The 22,459-nt window shown below is 38.1% G+C and overlaps 1 long non-coding RNA gene across 1 annotated transcript; it reads right to left on the reverse strand.

The window, feature by feature from the left end:
• Positions 1 to 10,813: 10,813 nt before the first annotated feature.
• Positions 10,814 to 12,785, reverse strand: LOC114616087. Its single transcript, XR_003710591.1, has 2 exons — positions 12,565 to 12,785; positions 10,814 to 10,894 (listed from the first exon to the last, which is right to left on the reverse strand). It is a non-coding gene; the product is annotated as an uncharacterized LOC114616087 (long non-coding RNA).
• Positions 12,786 to 22,459: the final 9,674 nt, after the last annotated feature.

Raw genomic sequence — 22,459 nt, forward strand, 5'->3', positions numbered from 1 at the left:
GGGACTACGTATTGTAATTTCTTTTGGAAAATAATTTAGTGCTTTAAGAAGTGAGAGCCAATTGTAAAGGGCAAAATATGTCAGCAATTCTAGTGCTGTTACAGAGCAATTGAACAACAGCAAACCTTTTAAAGAAAAACCTTTAATTGGGGCTGCTTTAAATTTAGGAATTTAGACAGTTTCTTCATGGCAAGAAGGTAGGTACTGTGTGGGCAAATGGGATGTCTGAGAAGTAGGTGGATCCTAATGCAGAAGCTGAAGGTTATGAGCCACAGTAAGCATAGCTTGAGCGTGAAAGTCTACCTCAAAATGATACACTTCCTCCAAAAAGTCCACACCTCTGCCAAGAATACCACTCCTAATAGTGCCAACCCCTGGTTACCTAATGTTCAAGTTTATGAACCAACCTTCTTCACACCAGCATAGCTAGATTTCCCTGTTGAATTTTCCAGATACAATCCTCCCTGCAACATGTGAGCCCTCCAAGCCTGGCTGCCTGTGCACAGAGCTAGTATCTGATCTGACTCATCAACTGATCCTAACCCCTAGACACAGCTTTTTACATTGCCCAATGATTAAATTTCATGGTAATTCAGCAACTGCAGTAGCATTCATTCCCTAGTCATGTCTGGAACTGTACCCAACAGGCCATTGTTACACTGCCAAGTTATAACTCTATAGATACAGAAAATGCCTTGTTTTTCATGCTGATTCTCCACAGAACTTCTCTTACCAGATCCATGGCCCTATTCCTTGGTCTACCTCTGGTAAAATAATATGTTTACTGGACTGTCTTGTTGACAAGTTCCAGAACAAACGTTCTGCAGTGTATCTACTCTCTGAGAACTATTTCCTGAATCACTCATAATTCAGGAAATTGGGCTAATTAGTTGGGAATACTATTTTCTTTCTGAGAATCTCCTACTCTTCCAGGCCTAGCTGTGATTACAGTTTACCTTAGTCTGGCTATTGCCCCAGCACATCATAAACCTGTTAATTTCTACCACCCAGTGCCTAGATCTTTCAGCATAGAGCAGACTTCTGTTCTACTAAGGTAAACATTGGAACATTGTCTGCTACCAGTATCCACATACTCCCAAAATTAGTGTCCTGTCTTTGAACTCTTGCAGAGAAATTTGTTGATTCCCTAAAAACCAAGTCAGCAAGTAAACTACTTATAATAGAAGGGTAAGCTCAAGACTTGCACCAACTGGACCTTCTTTTCCTCTTGATCCTCCAACCCAAACCTCACCAGGACCTTCTGTACACTGTTCAGACCTTTGTTGGATGACCATATCTGGAAAGGAACACTCATGTCATTTTTCTATACTGTTTTCTACAGACATCAAAATTATTTCTGCATTGTCAGAATGCACCCAAGTTTTCCCTGATAATCATTGAATCCTTCAGCCTCATTTACAATATTCCAAAGCCCTCTGGTCATTGTTCTGCAGAACAGGTTTTTCCTGGGGGGAGCTTCCAGAAATAATCCTGCCTGGTCTATCTCATCATCAGGTGTACCTTTGGATGTTTTGACTTGCGACAGATTTACCTGGTAACATTCACTGTCTGACCATCATGAACACCAACTCAACATACCCAAAGTTAGGATTGGCTACCCCATTACTTCATGAGCTTTCACTTAGCATTACTGAAAACCCAGTTTACTTTGTTCACACCCACAGTTGCAGGTCTACCTCTGTTTTATTAGTAGTACAAAATTTGCAAGATAATTTTTCCAGTGGTGGCATGCTACTTTAATTCCCACAACACCATGTCTATGTACTGTCCTTCACTTTTTGAACTGTATACCCCTGCTTTTGTTCTCTAGAACAAAGCATTCAATCTTCTTCTGTACACTGTCCATACCTTTCTGTGAGTGCAAAGGTCATATAATGTCTTTGTCTGCTGTGATACACAAGCCTTGAATAAGAAAGACTGTTTGTATGGAAGCTGATACTTCAATAGAAAACCATCATCACATTTTATAGTAGAGACACATAAGTAGTCATATTTCTGGTAGATGTTGTTGGGTGTCTTCGCTTTGAATAGTGTGGAATGCTATCTTGGAATTTGGAGCTATGCTGTACACTTTGAATGCTTTGCATGCTGTGGGATGACTCTGGTATAATGCAGCAAGAACCTTCGATGCCCATAATTGTAAATACCACAAATGCAAGGGTATTTAAAATATACACTCTGTCCCATATATTATGTATGTGAGAGTACTGCTGAACACATTACATTTTCTTGTTGCATGAGAGAGTTCATAAACATGCCAAAATGCTCAGCATCATTTAACATCACTCAGGGAGACATTTCAAAATTTCCAAATATACAATTTGTAGTATATCATACACCAACCATTCTCTCTCTAAGTTGATGTCAACTTCATCACACAAAATAAATATTAGCCACCGTCAGATGACCCAGAGTTTGTAACAGTCCAAAGATGTTTCAAAATTTCAGTCTGGTATTCTGAACAGCTTTTCTACTGTGACACACTGAACAAAGTTAAAACAGCTTACATACTCCTCATATAAAAGGTACAGAGAATAAGTGTGACCATCAGAAAATAGAGGAACAGTCAAACTCCAAGGAGAGAGCAGCTTGAAGGAAGACCTAAATCTGTGAAGGCAAACTCTGAATCCAACAACTCTGGTTCTGTCATCTACCAATATGATACAGTCATTTTCATTTTGAAGGGCTTAGAGAGCTAACATTCTAGTTGTGTTGGCTGGAGCCTGAAGTGTATATCATGGAATTTCCTTACCACAAACTTGTAACTTTCTATACCAGTCATATGACATCATGGACTCTACAACCTCCTAGCTACACAGGAACAGCATAAACTTGCTTCATAGCTTCATGCAGGACCCTCTTTAGACCTTCATGTTGTATATCTACTCCTGACCCACATTATGTGGCCTTAGAGCTTCTCAAAACATCTACCATGGTTCTACTGCAGTTTTGCTATTTCAACACTGAACCATCATGCCAGTTTATTTGACAAAGTTTGATGGAGAATAGTTATTTTGATTATAGGGTTTAGGTAACTTGAAAAATTGTAGACTCTCATGAATAGAGGGAAGCTCAAATAAAAATTTTCTCTAGGAATATGGTTTGTAAGAAATCCAGTCCAACACTGCTTTTTAAAATGATTGGTCTTGGAGGAAGTAACTCATGGCAAATGTTTAATGATTATGATAGATGTAGGATAGCCCTGCTCACTGTGCATGTTATCAACACTTGGATGATGATTAGGAGTATATAAGAAGACTTTCTTAGGTTGTTTCATTACTGTGAAGAGAAACATGACCATGGCATATGTATAAAGTACAACGCTAAATCAGGGGCTAGCTCACAGAGGTCCAGAAGTTAGACATTTATAAAATCACCACGTGAAGTATGGCAGCATCCATCTAGACATGATGCTGAGGAAAGCACTGAGTGTTTTGCATCTTGACTGTTTGGCTGTATTAGGACATCCTGGGGTGTTTTGCCATGCCCCCAGAATCCAGAGATCCAACATGCAGTCTCATCTCCTTTTAACCTGTATGGTCAGTCATGTAAGGCACAGGTAAAGGGCATGACTAACAGGCCTCTGCCTCTATCTGAAGGCTGGGATAACTAACTAAGTTTTCTCCTCCCTTGCTCCTCCTCTTTCCCACTCCCCAATATAAGGAAGCCCCTCCTGGCATTTGCCAGGGGCACATCCACATACAGATCCAACTTTTACAGCATGACCAATAAAATGTCAATCTCTTCGATTCCACATGTCTCCTGGAACTTTTCACTTTCTTGTGTAAGTGGGAAACTCACCTGTGGGAAAAGCCTCCAGGACAAGTGCACTGCTGCCTGGGGCCTGACCAGCTGCCTCGGCTGGAAAAGCCTCTCCGCCCTCCACAGCTGCCTGCGGGACTCCCTCCTACTTCAGCAGCAGTCCCCGTGACTTCCTCCCCTGTCGCTGCAGTCTGTGCTGTGTCCCTGCTCCCCTGATCCCAGGGCCCTTCAATGTCCATGGCACACGGGTGCGACCAAGCCGCCCCGCCCATGTGCGAGTTCATAACTATCATTCGACCCCTCTACACCCATGAGAACTATCTTCAAGGCAGCTATGTAGACCTACTCAAAGTCCACCCCTACAATGACACACATTATCCAACTAGGTCTAAGGCCTTATGTACTCCAACAGTCACACCTCATAACAGGGACACTCCCTTGGCCAAACATATTCAAACCACAACCAATGCCATCTGTGGTACTTCTGAAGAATCAAACCATAAGCAGTGTTCCCTCACGGTTTCTGATTCGTAACATGCTCAAGGGTCCCACTTTTATTGCTGACTTAAGGTCCTTCTGGAACATGCTGTGAAGCTCCTAAACAGTGGCAATTTGGCAATTTTGGTTTCTTTAAAAAAATACAGAAATATTATAAGTCAATGTTTTCATTTTACTTCCAGGTGACTGATACATTGCTGTGTCTGATTATCTACAAGACCTATGTTTAGCATCATGCTCTAGCAGGGATATAATGTTGTCAGGTATAGGTTGTTTCTGCGATTTTTTAATGTTTTTAATTCTGGTGGATTTTCAGAGGGTGTAATAATTGTAGGGCTCTGAGAAGCAGTGTGGGTTGCTGTTTTATTACTTTTTATTGCTATTCATTGTGGTTGTTTGACATTGGTTCAGTACTCAGGAGCAAATAAGAAAGAAGAAATTAAACATCCTAATGGCAAACAAGTTGCCAAAAAGAGATTGATGCTCCTAATCTTAAATAATATCCATTTCTTTCCCCTGTATCCTCTTTAGTGTCCTATCTAGTATTGGGGGATTAAAAAATATATATAACCTGTGGGAAAAGGTTGAAAGGGTGGAAAAAAAGAAGAATCCACAAAGTAGCAAACATCATCTACACTTATGACCTTTTTTCTCTTGTGATGTATCCCAGAGTCAAGCCCAGCTACACTGTCTCCGGACATGAAGCGTAGCACACCATGAATGCTGGGTCTTTTCGCAATGAGATCTCTAGAAATATCCCTGCTAGTCTCATTCACAATGTGACAGGACTTGACATGGAACACAGATCCAGCATTGACTATCTCTTGTTAATTTCTCCCAGAAACAAGAAACCAGTACTATCTGCACACTATAATGTGAAACTCTGGATGCAAACTGAATTCCAGCTCTTCTCATAGAGCTCTGCCAAGATTCTCATGCACATAGTCATTCAATAACTTCCCATCATGCAATGACTATACCTACTTTACACTATGTAGAGTCCACAGAACCTAGTTTTGTTATGTCACCTCAACATACCCATGCTTGTGTCTTATGAGAGATCATGTATCATTGGAATGATGAGTTTTGTGGACTTAGGCCCACAAGGGCTCTTCCCGTCCTGTGAGTTCTGGCTCAGTAACTTGATTTATGTGTATTTTCTGGTGAGTTTTCTCATTAGTGAACCTGCATGTGCTATTTCCATATGAAGAGGATTTGGTGAATATTTCCAAATCACTCAAAGTGTTTACTTTCCTACTAACTCTGACCTTGCCTCACAGCACAGTCCTGAGAGTTTCTGAACTATACTGTAATACCATATCTCACAACTGCTCTCAGCAGATTCCTATTCTTGCCTTTGTCTAGTCTTCCACTGGAAGCCTTTCCTGCCACTGTCACTGATTATGTCCAGGCCTTGCTCCAGTCACCCAAGTGCTGTACTAGATTTTCCTGGTGAGTTCTCCAGTGAACAAACTAACTTAATGAACCAGGAAACTCTCTATGCACACCAGCTCTTTCTCCTTACTCTCGAAGTCTTCATCTACCAGAATATCCCATTAACTCTCATGGCCATTTCCTGTCATGCTGCTCCAGTAACACTTGTTGATTTTAGTTCTTCATGATACAAAAATACATTTACCTTCTTCATAGAAAGTGAACTGTATCTAGATGCATAGATTAAAGATTGGCTAGGGCCTGTGAGACTACACTGAAACTTACTTTTCAGAGCCTTTCAAATACTCTAAAGCTTAGACCAGGACATGCTGGATCTGCCATAGTTTTCCCAGGTGATTTATGCTAGAGCTAAGCTCACTTGTGCCACATACACACCCCAAGTTCTAGTTTTATGTGCACTGATCACACATTAGGCTTCCCAGATGATGCTTCCCTGAACTTCAATTCCAGTGTCAACCTTATATTGCCATAACTAGATGTCTACCTCATAATGCACACATCCCATTAGAGCTCTACTGTTTGAGGTGCACTTCAACATCATTCCCGTATTCCTGGAATTACATTTTTTTCACACAGTTTTTTCAGTCACTTCACCTGGACAATTCTAGTTACAGGACCAAGGTGAACTGTGCCATAAACCAACCAATGATGCTATAGTGTGCCTTCTGACAGTCACGAAAGCCTCATTAAGTACAGATAACACGGGTAGTATCTATATCAGGTTTACATGGTCCTTCTGAGAACCAGATTTTCTTGAGCCATCTTCACAATTCCTAAAACTTGGTGAGATCAGAACAGGCTTCCTACTCTCCAAGCCATCATTAATTCTTGTCCATTGGTTCTGTGGGCCCTGTTCTTATGTTGTCCCAGAGCCCTGTGATTCTTCTACTTCTTTTCCCTGCTGCACAGGATGCTGCACATAAGCTCTACCTATTATTTGGATATGAGATTCTGGATCCGCTTCTATCAGTTGCTAGATTAAAGCACTTTGGTCTCTCTCATGATAATTATGTTAGTCTCTTGTTCTGGAACACTCTTCAAATATGATGAATACTCATTCTAAGGTTGTGTGGATGAATCGCTGTCTCAAAACCTTCACTCAAAACCAAGGTGGTCACACAAATGGCTTATTAATTCTCTGTATCACTAAATGCTAGGATTTTTTTTAAGCATTCCTTTTTGTCCTACATTTTCTGGAATTCCTATTGTACTGCTGCTGGACATATGGCTCTATTTTTAAAGGGTAGGCTAGCAACCAAATTAAACATTTACAGACCAGCACCAACTGAAGAAGATTTGGTACTGTCTGTTGTGAGTTGACTGCCTTTAAATCAAACAATTAAGCAAATGACAAAGAGATTGCCCATATTCCAACATGGAAGATTCTGTTTTAAACATCATATCCACTGTTTCCAAGTTCCATTTCTTTGGTTCTATTTTGACTGATCAAAAACTCATAATCAACAGTTAGACTTTCAACAGAGATCTCAAACTGAAACATGCTGTGTAGATCAGCTCAGGGCCAAATCCCTGGGAATCTGAATGTTGCTTCTCAAGTCATTCATTTGCACTAGACTCTATGGTGAGTCACTAAGTAGCCAGTGGTGATTGCATTCTTCTATCCAAGATGGCAGGCTCTAGAAATTGATGCCTTGGTCATATACACAAAAACACCAACAGCCTCTTTCCTGTAGTAAGGATACATCATTGACTTCCTGTACCGTTCTAATCTCATCTTTGATTCACTCACAGTTTCCAAATGTTGCTTTCAGAATTAACCCTGATGATGGCCTCATTGTGATATGGAATCAGAAACAAGAGGAATGGCAAGTTTTGTCCCAATGGACAAACGAGTTGGGAAACACACTCATCTTGAAGATTTAGAGTTTTACTGAAGTTAGAATTCCAGACTCCTGAAAATTCTTTATGCATGCCTTGGTGATGTACTAGGATATCCTGCATGCTGTCTCTGCATATTACCATTTGAAGATAGAGAAGAAACCCATTTTAAATAGATTAGTTTGAGTAGCCTTTAGACAGCCACAAGCCAGTGACATATGCCTTAGTTATTTTCAGGTCCAGTAGGGATACTTCAGTCAATGTTTTTAGCTTTAGACCACAAAGCCTATTCAGTTCTTAAACCTTCACTGCCCTCATTCTCTGAATGTGAGATATTTATTCTTTCTAAAATTGTTCCTGTTAGGTGAGTTAAATTTTGTTATAATTTAGTAGCATTTGTGAGTTTTCACCTTTTTGCAGTGTATTGGGAATAACCAAGGAGGTACAAGGGAAATCATGTATAAAATGAAAATCACATTTTCTTGTTTTTGTTTCCCTCCTCATTTTATTCCTGCAACTCATTGATACTTGTGTACTTAGTCCATTGGTGGAAGGTTCTCAAAGTATGACTATGGTTAAGAAGCAAAATTTCATTTGTTTATAATTTTTGTCTAAGTATTTGATAGTCTTGTTTAAAGTATGAAGCACAAAGAATGAAGTTAGAATTCTTTGTCATACAAATATTTCTCAGAATCCATGCAAGTACATATTTTCTATATACTTTGGCATTGTGTCTAAGACATTAATGGAATTCCATGTGGACCAATACACTTCAAGGAAAAGACTGAGTTTGAATACTGAAAATTGCCTCTCTAATTTTAACAATAAATTCATGTGTGTTTATCACAGCTATGTGATGGATAACAGTCTTCCTGAGTGATGTCTGCCTGGCTCCAAATAACACATGTTGTCTTGTATGTAAATGCTAGATTTTAAATTTCTATATGTGTGTTTTAATACAATTACCACAAAGTTCAAGCAGCTAGTAAGAATCAAGATGGAATGATTATCCAAGGAAGCTGAAGGACAGTATAGTGTCCTAGTGAGAAAAACAGGAATGTATATTATTACGGGAATGGGAAAGAACCATAAAGGAAGGAATATGGAAATGTACACCCATACCCACCCCAGCCACTCACACACAAATACATGCAGACACACGTAGACTCACTATAGTTTGTTTGAATATCTTAATGGGAATCCTCTAATGTGGAAGCTTCTTAAATATGTACATGTATAAAAAGATATCAACATGGAGTCATTGTATAGTAGGAGAAATAATTCCCTAATAGGACATTTTATGTCACCAATAAACCTCCTGTGTCAGGAATAGGTTACGCCATTTTCAATTAGTGGCCAAATGCTTTCATACACTAACTCCCACCAACAATACAAACCATTATTGGCTATTTCCATGGTATTAGTAACTGCACAATATGATGTTTTTGCACCAGTGCCAAAGGTATTACTATTTATGTTACTGAACATTGAGAAAATGAAGCTGATATCCAAATATGTCATTCACACCTAATGAGTAAACTTCATGGTACTGGAAGTTACATATTATGAAAGGAGGATCCTAATAGTTAAGGTTGATCTGTACCAAATCCTCAGAATTAAAACAGTGAACTGCCAGGAGATATACTATTATAATAGTGTCTCAAATGTTATGTGACTAACCACAACCACATCTTGGTGGGTTTAAGGCCCACTCCAGAGACAGAGCTGATAGAAGACAATGCTGAAATTGAAAAGACTCTGAGAATTTATAGGTCATGTAATACCACCTCCTATTACTCTGCTAAAGGATCATTGAAACAAAATGATTGACACCCAAGTAAATACTGCTATATACATAGATTAGTGCTTCACTCTACAAACATGATATGGACATATTCCTGCAATAGATGGTAATTAGTACAGCGTCACAGAAATGGTCCATGTGTAGAATGTGACAGACATTGATGTATTCAATTCTGAATGGGATGCCTTCATCAATATCCCCCCTTTGAGGCTTTGGGATCTATAAAGATGAGTGGGGAAGACTAGAAACCAGAGATCATGGGTGAGTTATGAAATAGTGTCTTACAAACACAATAGGTCTGATACCATATAAGATCTCAGGACATCTTTGACAGTACACACAAGTCTTTTAGTTGATGAAACCAGATAATATGCCAATATGTAAAAGGGTAAACCACACAGAGAGTAGCTTCTCAATAAGATATTTGCAGTTGATATTTGCTGTGCAAAACAAATTTAGTTTTGTACAATATCATTAAACTGGGAGTGTACACCATACTCATTGGCATGTTCCATGATCAGGAATTGGAGATCAATACAGAACTGACACCCTGTGTTTCTCCTGTATAATTTTTTCTTTCTAGAACTTGTGTACTTTACACTTTTTGTACATACACATACACACAAAGATAAAAACCCAAACATAATCACGTACACATTCAGAAGTTGGATGGGCAAATATGTGGGGAGCAATGGAAATGAGAAAGTTGTTGTTGGGTGAAATCTTCATTAAAGTTGTTGTATTAGGAAATATTTAAAAGTAATAAATGAAATATCTCTAAAATTTATCACATATAAACTGAATATATACCTCCTCTGATACTTCATAGCTATTTGACTTGATTCAGGCTCTTTCACTCTTAATCTTCAAATCATTTTTTGTTACCAAAAGAAAACATGAGTATTTTTAGACTTACAGTTGGTTTTGACTGATATTTGGTCTTGATACACAAAAGAAACACATATGTAAGTATTTTATATTTTCCACATAGTTTTTGTTGATAATTTTCAATTTCTAGAACCATAGACTTCATTCACATAATATTAGGCTGTTTCTTAAAATCTTTCCAGAGTGATTAAATTCTGAATACTATCATATGTGGTGGGAAGCACAATGTGTTTTTTTCAGGGCTATGAAGAATACACTGTTGATTATACGTGTGTAGATTCCTGAATTTGAGTATTTGAATTAGCCTGTCTGTTTTTTGCATATCTATAAAATAGTAATAATAATTAAATAGATATCAGTATAGTGTCAGGAATGTGAGGGACTTATAACCCTGCAGTGTATAAATAAGGTTACAACTAAGCAAAGTATTATGAAGGAAATAAAAGGTTCAAGTAAGACAGGCAATGATTGGGGAGAAACTGTTCTGAACTGAAATACTTGACAAACAGAACTTTTTCTGCTGCTGAATGCTATTCAACACTTGTGTTATTTTTAACTCTGGTCAACATTTTATTCTATTTGGAAGATGTATACGATATAGGCATCTTTCAAATGAAATACTTCACCCTGGAAAATAAAGAAAAACGTTAAAAATTAGATGGGGGCCTGTGAATTGAATTTTTCTGAATCAAATATACCTTCTCCATGGGATTTAAGATGGGAATAACCAGGTCCCACCATGTTATACATCATGTTATTTGTCAGCCACAACAGCATTCTCCATCATGATTCCAGTTGAGCTTTAAAATCAACCAACAGGGTCAACTCAGGCTCAGACCTGCCATTACAAAGTGGGAGGATATGGGCAGAGTGTTATACAAGTCACCATCACTTGCAAATTGATGGCTTCTATCTTGCTAATGTAACTTCCCCAATGGTGTGGCTATTGTTTTCTCCCAGTTAGGAAGCACATTCCACCGAGATTTTGGAGCACTTTAGAACTAACTGTTAAGGAGGATGTCCTGGAAAGAGATCCAGTTTGTTGTCCCTTTAATCCTTTCACATGAGCAGAGGCCAAGGCATTTTCTAAATGTCTTACTGTTTCTCACTTTTCAAATACCATTAGTATCCAGTAGTGAACATGCTTCTTGAACATTAATACCACATACAAATATATGAACTGAAAAGTGATCTGAATAACTTTGGAAATACAGTATAAGTGGAATTGCAGTTATATCCTGAGGAATATAATTATTCACATATATAGTCATGATACTTTAAACATTTCAACCAAATATAACAAATTTTCAGGAGGTGGAACATTGTGTATATAGTTGGAAATGATGAAAATATCCATCATTCCATATGTTTTATATACACAATTTAATTTTTTGGTAATGAGGAATGAATTTAGCTTGTCATACATGTTTGGGAAGCATATACACATAAGAACATGCGTGTACACACACACACACATATATATATATATATATATGTTTTTTTTAATTAAAATTTTCTTGTCAATGTATGTAGTATATGAATGATTTTGCATTGTGCTTGTTACTTTCAGCAAACAATATATAGCTGTTTAGTTTATCTCAATTTGTCTACTAACATGATTTAGAAATGCAATTATTCTGGACAGTCTCTGTTATTATTATGACTATTTAAATTATTTCCACTACTTTTGTATTGCAAACACTTAAAGTAAGCTTTGCCTATTATATGACTTTGTAGTTTTTCACTACTAATTTCTAACATTAATATTCATAAGTAGATCAAAGTTGCTCTTCAGACCATCTTCCAGGGGATATTCCTTTCATTGTCATGTATTTCAACGCCTTCTATACTGTTGCGTGTACTATGTTAAACACTAACACATAAACTACATAAATGAGACTATTCGGTGGAAATGACAAGGTTTAAGAGCTCAGTGTTCTGTGTACACTGACCCATTTTTTTCCCCATATTCAATTTGGACCTGGTTAAATGTATACTTATTCATGTTAGCCTCAGATTTACCAATAGGGAGGCGTGCCTCAACAAGGTGAGCAATCTCCTCAGGATCTCTTTAGCTTTTGTGTTTGAAATAATCATTGTAAGCAGCTTATGATATGGCATGTGGGAATCTGACAACACTGTTGTGCTGTTTGTGTCCATTGGACTATGAGATGCTACTTATCTTCAAGAATTCAACCTCACAGAGACCCCAACTAAGATGCTGCTGTAATCCTTATGTACATCCTTATTATGATTTAATTTGGATCATTTCTAATGAATTGCAGGATATACCATACCTGATAGTGTAGGCCATTGTGATGAAATCTGTGGTTCTGGCTTTCAGTGCAATGGCCATTAAGATCAGCTGAATGAAAAACCTTCTGTTGGAGATGCAGATACATTGCTAAAGAGTCTCTACTTTAGTTTTGGGGGTTAGCAGCCTCTTGACATTTGTTGCTATGAGCTAAAACTATATGGTAAATCTTTATGTCCAAGGCAATCGTAACTCCTTTCCTGGTTTTCCTGTTAAGAAGGATACATTTAGAAATAAATACTTAAATGCTATTTTCCCATCAGTGTCCTGAGAGCAAACAATAAACATGTTGGTATAATCATTTTCTTTCTGAATAAACTATTTGAAACTACAGTCCTCCAATTGCCAAGTGTGCTTTCAAATAACTCTTCTAGAGCATTGAAGTGAGGACTTCTTCATTTGCAACACTGTTCAGAAGGCCCCTAGATGAAATTTCCTACTCATACACAAAGCTCAGGTAGTCAACAATTCATAGTAAATAAATCATTCTCTGTATATGAGTTTAGTATTTCCATACACCTTGTATGTGTGAAATGTATTCTTTTTTGTAAGTATTTCATATTCTAAACTTTGAAGGGGATGACCTCATGTTTATATTTTTCCAACAGGCAGTAGCATACAAAAATACTGATGAAATGAATGTTTCAAAAATAGAAACAACTATCAGTATGGTAAAGTATTCTGTATAGAATCTGACACATACAGAAAGTTAAACCAATCTCTTAGCTTGTCATGGATGATGAAAACATAACTGTAGTTCATAATGTTGGTTCCTTGGATAATAAGTTCAGTTTTCATAGAGGAAGAAGTATATGATTTACACTAGTCAATAGGAATCTCCTATCTCCCTGTTTGTGAATACCACAAATGTCTAGGTACTTCTAGTATGCTCCAAAAGAACAAGAGTTTTGAACATCACAGGACTGTTTTTCCAAATATGCTTTTAATGTTTTAGCTTCTGAATCACTACATTCAAACTCATGTTAGTCTGATGACAAACACAATTATCTACTAATCAAACCAGTTACACAAAACATGCCATGGTTAAACCAAGACCCAAAAGGACAAGGATGTAATGCGCTCAATCTAATAATGGATATTAGGTTAAAATAGAGCATACACAAGTACACCGACCCACCCACAAAACTTTCAGCCAAAATGTGTCATGTCAACAGTAAATTCAGGCACATAGATTGAGTTGAGACTAAGAAAATGTACAACCAATAACAGGCACTAATTGAGACCTATCCCATGGGCAAACACCAATCCCTGGCACTATTAATGATACTTTGATAGGTGCATAGCATAATTGCCCTCTGAGAATTGTTCACAAACCAAGTGACTGAAACAGATTAAGAGACAAACAATGAAACATTGGTTCATGCACATGGAATTTGATGGAACTGTTGGGTGTAGTTATGAGAATAGTGAAACCTTTATGTCTGATTTTAAATGAAATATGTTGTAAAGCCTTTATGTCTACCTTTAAAGGAAATATAGAGCAAAGCTTTTTGCATCTCATGTTGAGTGAAAGGTTTGAGCAAAGCCTTTTCTATATTTGGTCCAATTACTTGAGTCTGAGATATTATAATGAGAATGTTTGACCTTCGAAGAAATATCATGATGAAAGGTCTGTACTTGGTGCCATGTGAGAGATTACAGCTCCACTAATCTTGGAAAAGGAAGGCATAAAAAGAGCAACTGAAGAAATTAGAAAAAATAGACCCTACTTCACAAACCTCTACTCTAAGAAACATGATAATCTAGACACTATGAATGGTTTTCTAGAGAGAAATTAAATCATAATCATGTAAACTATCTAGGGTTATCAGGAATTTGAATGGGAATCCTTGGATGTGTTAGAACTGAGAAAATTTAGGAAAGTGTCACTAATTTTGAAATGTAATCGCCATTTGTAAAAAAAAAAATTCTGACTTCTTGGGCTACTAAAAATAGAATAATCCCCCAACACTGGAAAGGTTTGGCAAGAGAAACGCTAGAACCTGCTGCAAATTTCAATGGGTTGCATGGTAGATAGATGAGGCAGGGGAGATAGCATGACAAAATAGAGCCAGTGGAAGAGAGATTTCCATAGATCAACTGCTTGGTGAAGGTTGCTTTGCTGAGGTAGAGGTGCAGGCTGTATATGATGAAGAAACTCTGGCATTGTGTCGATTGTCAGCCTTAAAAGCCTGGGACAAATTTGCAGAATCAGGGAAAAGACTTGAATTTATTTTAATTTTATGTATTTACTTTTTACAGATATAAGCAGCACACCTAGATAGGGCAGATTTACTGTTTCACTACTCTATTCTCCAGCTATGAGATCCCTTATAACTTGTGGGTTTTCCAGGTCATGTGCTTCTCCTCCATTGTCCTTCCACCTCCTGCTCCTCTGATGACTTCCTTCTCCTACACCTTGCTCCCCCATCGACTTCATCTTCTGTCGACTTCCTCTTCGTCTCTCCTTTCCTAAGCATTTTTATCCACCTCCTCTTCTACTGCCCAATCACTGGCTCTAGCCTTCATTTTACAAATTTAATTGGACATAAGGTTAACAAGTTGTCACCTGTGTCCTGACACACACTGACTCTGCAACCCCTCTCAGGAAAGTGGAACTAGCATCAAAACACAAGGCTGGGGCTATCCACAACACTTCCCCCTTTCTGTCCAATTAAAAGACTCTTTTCTCTCAGATATAAATTGAACACAAACTATATTACCATGTTGTAATGGTTAAAGTAGAAGATAGACCTAATACCCAGTCCATCATCTTTATTAACTAAATAGAACTTCTGCCATCTCCCTTAACTAAAAGACTTAGGTCTGAACCAGGCTTATGTCCTGTCTTTAGAATGAATGCCATCTGAAAACCATCCTCTTAAAGTAAATAGCCTGGGTTGGCTGTGAGATTATAAGTCTTCAACCCCATTGAAATCCAGAATGACTGAATTAACTGAAGATATGGGAAGCACAAAGCATGGCTCCTAACACTTAGTCAATTTGTACAGACCGCTGAACATCTGGACAAGTCCCTTACTTCAAAACATTGGAGCATCTGGTCTTGAGCCTTCTGACCCAGGATCATCTGACAGACATAGTAATGAAGAATTTTTAAGGGCTGATTACTCTGTCTTAGCAGATATAATCAATCGACTATTCCACAAGTGTGTCCTTTTTCTGGACATAGTTTGTCTGTAGATGAAAAGAGACAATTCTTGCCTAGTTGCTGCCTCACCACAACTGGAGTAACACAAAAGATGCTCAATTTCTTCTTAGAATCCAAGACAGGGAAGCTGTCAGGAGCAGACAGGTCTCTAATAAAATGAACTTTTATAGAGGAATGCTTGTAACATAAATTCTGGTGACTTCTGACCTTTTTGAACATCAACTATCTACGTAAAGCAATCTGGACTGTTTTCTGTTAACTCCTTTCTGCTATTGCTAATTAAAATCTAGAAAACACCCTAATAGTAAATGCAGAGCCATGCAATTGCTATAGGCCCTTAACTCACAGGATAACCATCTCAAATCAGTTTTTAAAAAAGATAAAAAAGGACTGGGTCTAAGCCTTGTATTTCTAAATGAGTTATATAGGCAAAATGCCTGTATGAGAGTAACAACATTAATTCCACTTTGATATAAATAAAAACTCATACCAGTGAAAACCTTAAATTTATGCAAAATAAATTCAGTACCAATGTAAGAGATTATAACTTCAACTTTGTATCAATTATAGAGATTTCTATCAATGTAAGATACGCCTATGTAATGTTTCACTTAAGAGTAAATCTGCTAACTGATCCCTATTTGTCTCTTTCTATGATTTCTATATTACCATACCCCCTTTCTTTACCCCCTCCCTTTTACATAAGAAGGAAGGATAGAGAAGAGGACAGGAAAGGTAGAAATCCTTGAGATTAAGCTCTCTAGTTCCCTCCCTATCCAAAGCTACATTTGTAGAATATCCTTTAAATTACAACATATGTGTAATTTCTAAAGTAACCAGAACCATCCACCCCAACATAAGGAACTGTGATGATGATCTCCTTTTGTATGCTTCCAGCTGAATTGGGGCAAAGAATTCCCATCTCTGGGCCCAAAGGGAAATAGGATAATTGACTTAGTCAAAGGAGAGCTAGCAGGCATCATTTGCCTTGCAGTCATTATGTGCTGAGAAAGTTCATTGTTTAGCTAACTTCGTGACCATGACAGTCTGAAAGGCTTGACAGGCAAGCTAGCCATTCTGGAAATGTTCTGGAAGCAAGCCTTTAAAAGAAGTAGCTTCGACATAGTTGCAGTAGAATCAAGCATGAACCTGGAATAGTAGGTCGCAGAGTCTCAGCATCCCCAAGTATGAATCTTTTTAGGGCTGTCTTTCATTACTGTAAAGCATAATAAAATCAAAGCAGCCATTAATACCCTACCAACCAAAGAATGCCCAATGCTGAGTGATTTTAGATCATAAATCTGCCACAGTATAAAAAAAAATGAATGTACCAGCACTCCTTAATTTATTCCAAAAGGTAGAAACATAAGGAACACTGATTCATTCTAGGAGGCCACAATGAGTCTGATAACTAACCCATACAATGTCTCAATAAAGAAAGAGAACTTCACACTAACTTTGCTTCTAAACATAGACACAAATGTACTCAGTAACATTCTCAAAATCAAAATCAGGAACACACAGCTAATACCACCTAAACCATCACCACATTCCAGATCTGAAATATCTTGCAGATATTGGATAGATTTTCCTGATTCTGGTCACAAGAAAGTTGTCTATCATTACGTATGATATCTCCTGTATAGTTGCAACAAAACAATATAACCACCAACAATTCTATTAAATATAGGTCTATATTACCTATAACTTTTGCATACCAGGCAGAAGCCTACAGGCTCGAACTTACCCAGATTCTACAGAGAAACACTGTTTCTCAGGTTTCTACCTATTGGTCTCTATGCTTCCTTTTTTATATAATTCGTTAAACTTTGACTAAGGATGATAACACCACTAGTAAGTTGAACTCATCCATTCTAATTATTAATCAGGCAAATGTTTCACAATCAGACTTACAGACCAATAAGATCAAGACAATTTCTTCTTTTATGGTTCCCTCTTTCCAGATGACCTGACTTTATGTCATGTTGAAAAACTACTAATCCAGTTAATTGATTGCCTATCAAGGACAGAAAGCTAGTAATAGAGTAAGGTGGTCTATGTCCCAGCCCCAGCAAGCAGAAGAACAGGGCAGCTATGGATATGTGATTCTGGCTTTAGAGCCAAGAATAGAAGGGACTACTTGCACAATTGATACTGTTTAGCTGGAGATAACAAATTTGCAGTGCTTAAGAAAAGACCAACTTAACTGAGGTGAAATCTGGAAAGTGTTTTCTGAGAGTACAACAAATCCATGCTTCATAGATTTCCAAGGCTGTATTTCCTGCTTTAGCTGGACTTGTTGGTGTGTAAGAATCACCCAGGTTGTACTGGTTTTGAAGGGGTGAAGGGGTCATGGAGATAATCTGAGTTTTGGCACTGAGAGAGACCAGGGAAGGCCATTGTTGAAGATGCAGCCTCAGTTGGTGGCCCAGGAGTGAAGTGGTAATGCAAAGAATTTGAAGTTTTGCACCATGCAGTGAGCCTATTAGAGGATATTGATGAAGCCCAGTTACAGCACAAGTCCACAGTGTATTGGAGATGGAAGTACCATGGCATGATAACCAAGAAAGAACAGCAATGAAGGGCAATCAACTAGATCCTAGAGTGTGACATAGGGCAGAGCTGGAAAAGTGATGCAAGCCTTTTGGTGGAGCCCAGAAGACAATATGTGGATCTCAGATTTTGGAACAAGAAACAATGAAGTGGAAGTTGCCTTGCAGATCCCAAGTTGTTAAAGATGTGAGAGCTATAGGATACCTGTCTAGAAAAGCTGCTAGCAGGGAATGAAACCAGTATAGGAGAAGGTAGTTTGTTGTAGTCTACAAAGATGAAAAAACATTAGGATATCTGAACACTGCTTTTATAAAAGATGTGGAGATGTAGAATCTGGATTTTACCCAGCTGGTTTTTTTTGTCTTGCTCTGGGGATGACAGTAAAGTAATTTGATTTGTTTCAGAATAGACTTTGAACATTGGACTTTTACCATTGTTGAGAACTTTTAAAGACTATGGTGACTTTGGAATATGGACTAAATATATTTTGCATTATGCTTTGTTTATGTCTCCAATTGCCTCATATATTTGAAGAAAATTATGGGGCTCAAATGTGATGGTTTGAATATGCTTGGACCATGAAATGGCACTATTTGGAGTTGAGGCCTTGTTGGAAGAAGTGTGTAACTTTGGGAGTGGGCTTTAAAACCTATGTCTTATATCCTGTAAGCAATTGTTCTCCTGTCTGCCTTTGAATAAAGATGTAGAACTCTAAGCTTGTCAAGCTCACATCCACCTGAATGATACATTGCTTCTGCATTGATGATAATGGCCTGAAACTCTAAACCTGCATGCCTGCCCCAATTAAATGACTTTATAACAGTTGGTCATGATATCTATTCAGAGCAGTAAAACTCTAACTAAAACAGAAATCAATGGCCACATTACTTTCTAATATTCTTTTTCCCTTGTCTAGTTTGGGGAGTTGGAGGAGTTAAGGGTGAAAAAGAGAAGTAGAGAAAAAGCCATCCCATTAAAGAAGCCAAAAGTCTGGCTATAATCTTGCTAATCACATGTTACGTATAGTATATAAATTAATTTTAATTTATTTTTTTATACATAATTTATTTTTTTTCAAATTGTAATTTATACTCATTCACACAGGGGTTATAAACACAAAAAGGCAGGATGTGGGGAAGGAGATGACACTGGAGTGTGGGTGTTCAAGGGGGTACAGATATCTTTCAGAACAGGGTATCTGCTGGGTGAGGGTTCAAGGGACAGGTCACTATGACTCTGCCTATGATTCACTTGGTATTATCTGCCAAGTCTACCTATTTACAACTTCTATGACTACTCAGGCTGGTGAATTGTCACAAAAACTGCCTGTTTCCAATAGCTTGCACCCATCTTTTTCAGTGTTTATCCACAGAGATCAAAGACTTGGTGTTATTATACATGTATGACAGGCCTATCGCTGATTTTAGGCCTATGGCTGATTTTAGGTCTTCAGTGTGTAAGCAGGGATGCCCCCGACATCTCCTCCCTTCTCTAAGTATAGACAGCCTGTGATGAATCTAATCTTGCGAAGGTGGAGATAGAGACCTGACCTCCAGTAATTGAAGGGGACCTTGTAATGGCTCTGGTCCCCGTGTTGATGTCCAGTGAGGCATGAGGACCATACCTGTCCCAATGATTTTTTCCTGGAGAGGGGATACTTTTGACATCAACCCTTATGCAGTCAGGCTTGTCCCTCAGGGAAGCCAGAGCTGTAATGTCTGCTGTTAGAAGTTCTAATCCAGATGCTGGCCTCCGAACTTATACTCCTCAAACCTTCGAAAGATCATTGACAAGAACATCAAACAGCTAGAGATTGACATCACTAATCTGAAGAAATTCCTCTTTTCACTGTCTGAAGAGACCTCCAAAAATCTCAAAGATACTTATTGGACTTGATTTACTCTATTATAATAGAAAAGGGCTTTGTACAGCTCTTGACAGTGTACATCCCTTAAAGAAGAATGTTGCCTTTATATAGATAAGACAGGGTTGGTTAAAGAGAGCATGAAAAAGGTCAGAGAAGGCCCTGAGAAAAGTCAGAGAGAGAACGAGAAAGATGAGTGCTGGTAAAAGAATTGGTTTTCAGCCTCTCCAGTGTTGTCAACCCTAACTCCTCTCATCTTGGGACCATTATTTGGGTTCTTTTTGCATCTTTCTTCTGGTCCCTGGGCCTCAAATAGGCTGACTAAGTCTGTGAAACAATAGATAAATAATTTGGTAGCAAAACACATTCAGATACATTAATATAAGTTAGCTATAGAGGACCACGAGCCCCAAGATGAGGTTATTTCTTTATCCAGGGTGTTCCCAAAACCAATCTCCACCCAACCTAAAAGAGGGGACTTCTGGCCCTAGACAAAGCAGAGAGGGGTCACCCAGAACCCCCCACCCCTGACAGGCGACCTGAATTCTTGCTTAGGCTGCGTGACTAAGCACTGCAAGGGAATAACAATAAAAGTTAGTATATAATTTTAAATTTACTTTAGTATCAAAACATTCAGACATTTGAAAGTTTGTCTCCTTAGTATAATTAAAACCACCTCAGATTCCATCTCACTCATTTGTAGATTTCAATAAAATAAGATTAAATACCATCTTAGACTAAGAAGGAAGAATGAGATCACAATTAAAATCAAATCAAACCAATAGCTATCTATAGCATTTTAAAAAATTTATTGTCCAATATCTGGGATTCATTTACATTCATTTGGTCTTAAAGGGGCTTGGATACTTCTGCCCTTTCATCAACAAGACAATGTGGTTTACTAAATTGTCAGAAATATTCACTATAGCATGTATTCCTAGTCCTACAAGGATATAATTTATAAGTTAAGAGTCTTAAAAAATGCTTAAACAATCCATGTGAAACAAATCAGTAAAAAGATTTCTGATTCTGCTCTCAGTTTGAATTCTTTCCAATTTTCCATGATAATTCAATGTGGAGAGAGGCAGTAACCCAAGTAAAGGCTCTCCTCCCGTGTTGCATTTGGTCATTTTGTTTTTCATATCTCTAGAGAGTCAAATTGGGAATTTTCTAACTACATGAAAGACATATGTTTTGTTTTGGTTCTGATGTTAAAGAAAGCCACAAAATGGTTATGCATTTCAACTCCTGATAACAGAATTAGACACAGTTAATTCCTGATACTAAATAGTGATTTTTGTTATTATGGTTATAGTATCATCTAAATGGACACTTCTGACACTCTCACGTCTGACAGTAAGAAGTTGTAATAAGAGAAATGACCTTCTATATAACAGTGACCCTGTTTTTATTATTGTCTAAATTTTTGTTTTTGTATCTATTTAATCAAGGTTGTCAATGTGACATCACCACACCCCTCTAGCATCCTCCTTTCCTTGGGGGGGGATGTCAAACCTCTACAGGACCAAGCACATCCCCTCCTACTGAGGCCAGATGAGGCAGTCATCTTCTAGATATGTAGCAAGTGTCATAGTTGTGTCCATTTTGCTCTTTGGTGACATTGCCCCTGGTAATCCTGAGGGTTCTGGATAATTAATACTCTTGTAATTCCTTATGGGGTTGCAGACTTCATTTTGTTCAGTCCTTCCCCTAACTCTTTTACTAGGGTCCTCAGGCTCAGTTCAATGGATGCCTGTGAGCATCTGCTCCTGTCTTACTCAGATGATGTTGGCAGAAGCCTCTAAGAGGACAGTGATATAAGCATTACTCTGTAAACACTTCATGGCCTCAGCAATAGTGTTGGCCTTTGGTGTCTGTACATGAGATGAATCCCAAGGTGGGGTGGATTCTGGATGGCATTTCCTTCAGTCTCTGCTCCATTTTTATCCATACATTTTATTTAGACATGGACAATTTCAAGTTAAACATTTTGAAATATGGTGTCTGGCTCCATCTTTCAACTGTGGGCCATATCTAAGTAGTGGAGGTGGTCTCATCAGATTCTATATCATCACAGTTGGGCATTTCTGGTAATGTCAATCCCAATGGGTACTCTGAGCCTCTTGTATTCCTGCACTCTAGGTCTTCTTAGTGGTTCTCTCTGTTTGAAACTCCACACAGCTACAAATATTTATTCTTTCTCCTGTCCCTCTGGCCTCCCCATTGTCTCCTATCTCCAAAAATATCTGATCCTTGTCCCTATTTTGCCTCCTCCTAGCCTCTTTCACCAAG

This window comes from Grammomys surdaster, unplaced genomic scaffold (assembly GCF_004785775.1).
Source record: "Grammomys surdaster isolate TR1022 unplaced genomic scaffold, NIH_TR_1.0 269432, whole genome shotgun sequence".
Classification (NCBI taxonomy): Eukaryota; Metazoa; Chordata; class Mammalia; order Rodentia; family Muridae; genus Grammomys; species Grammomys surdaster.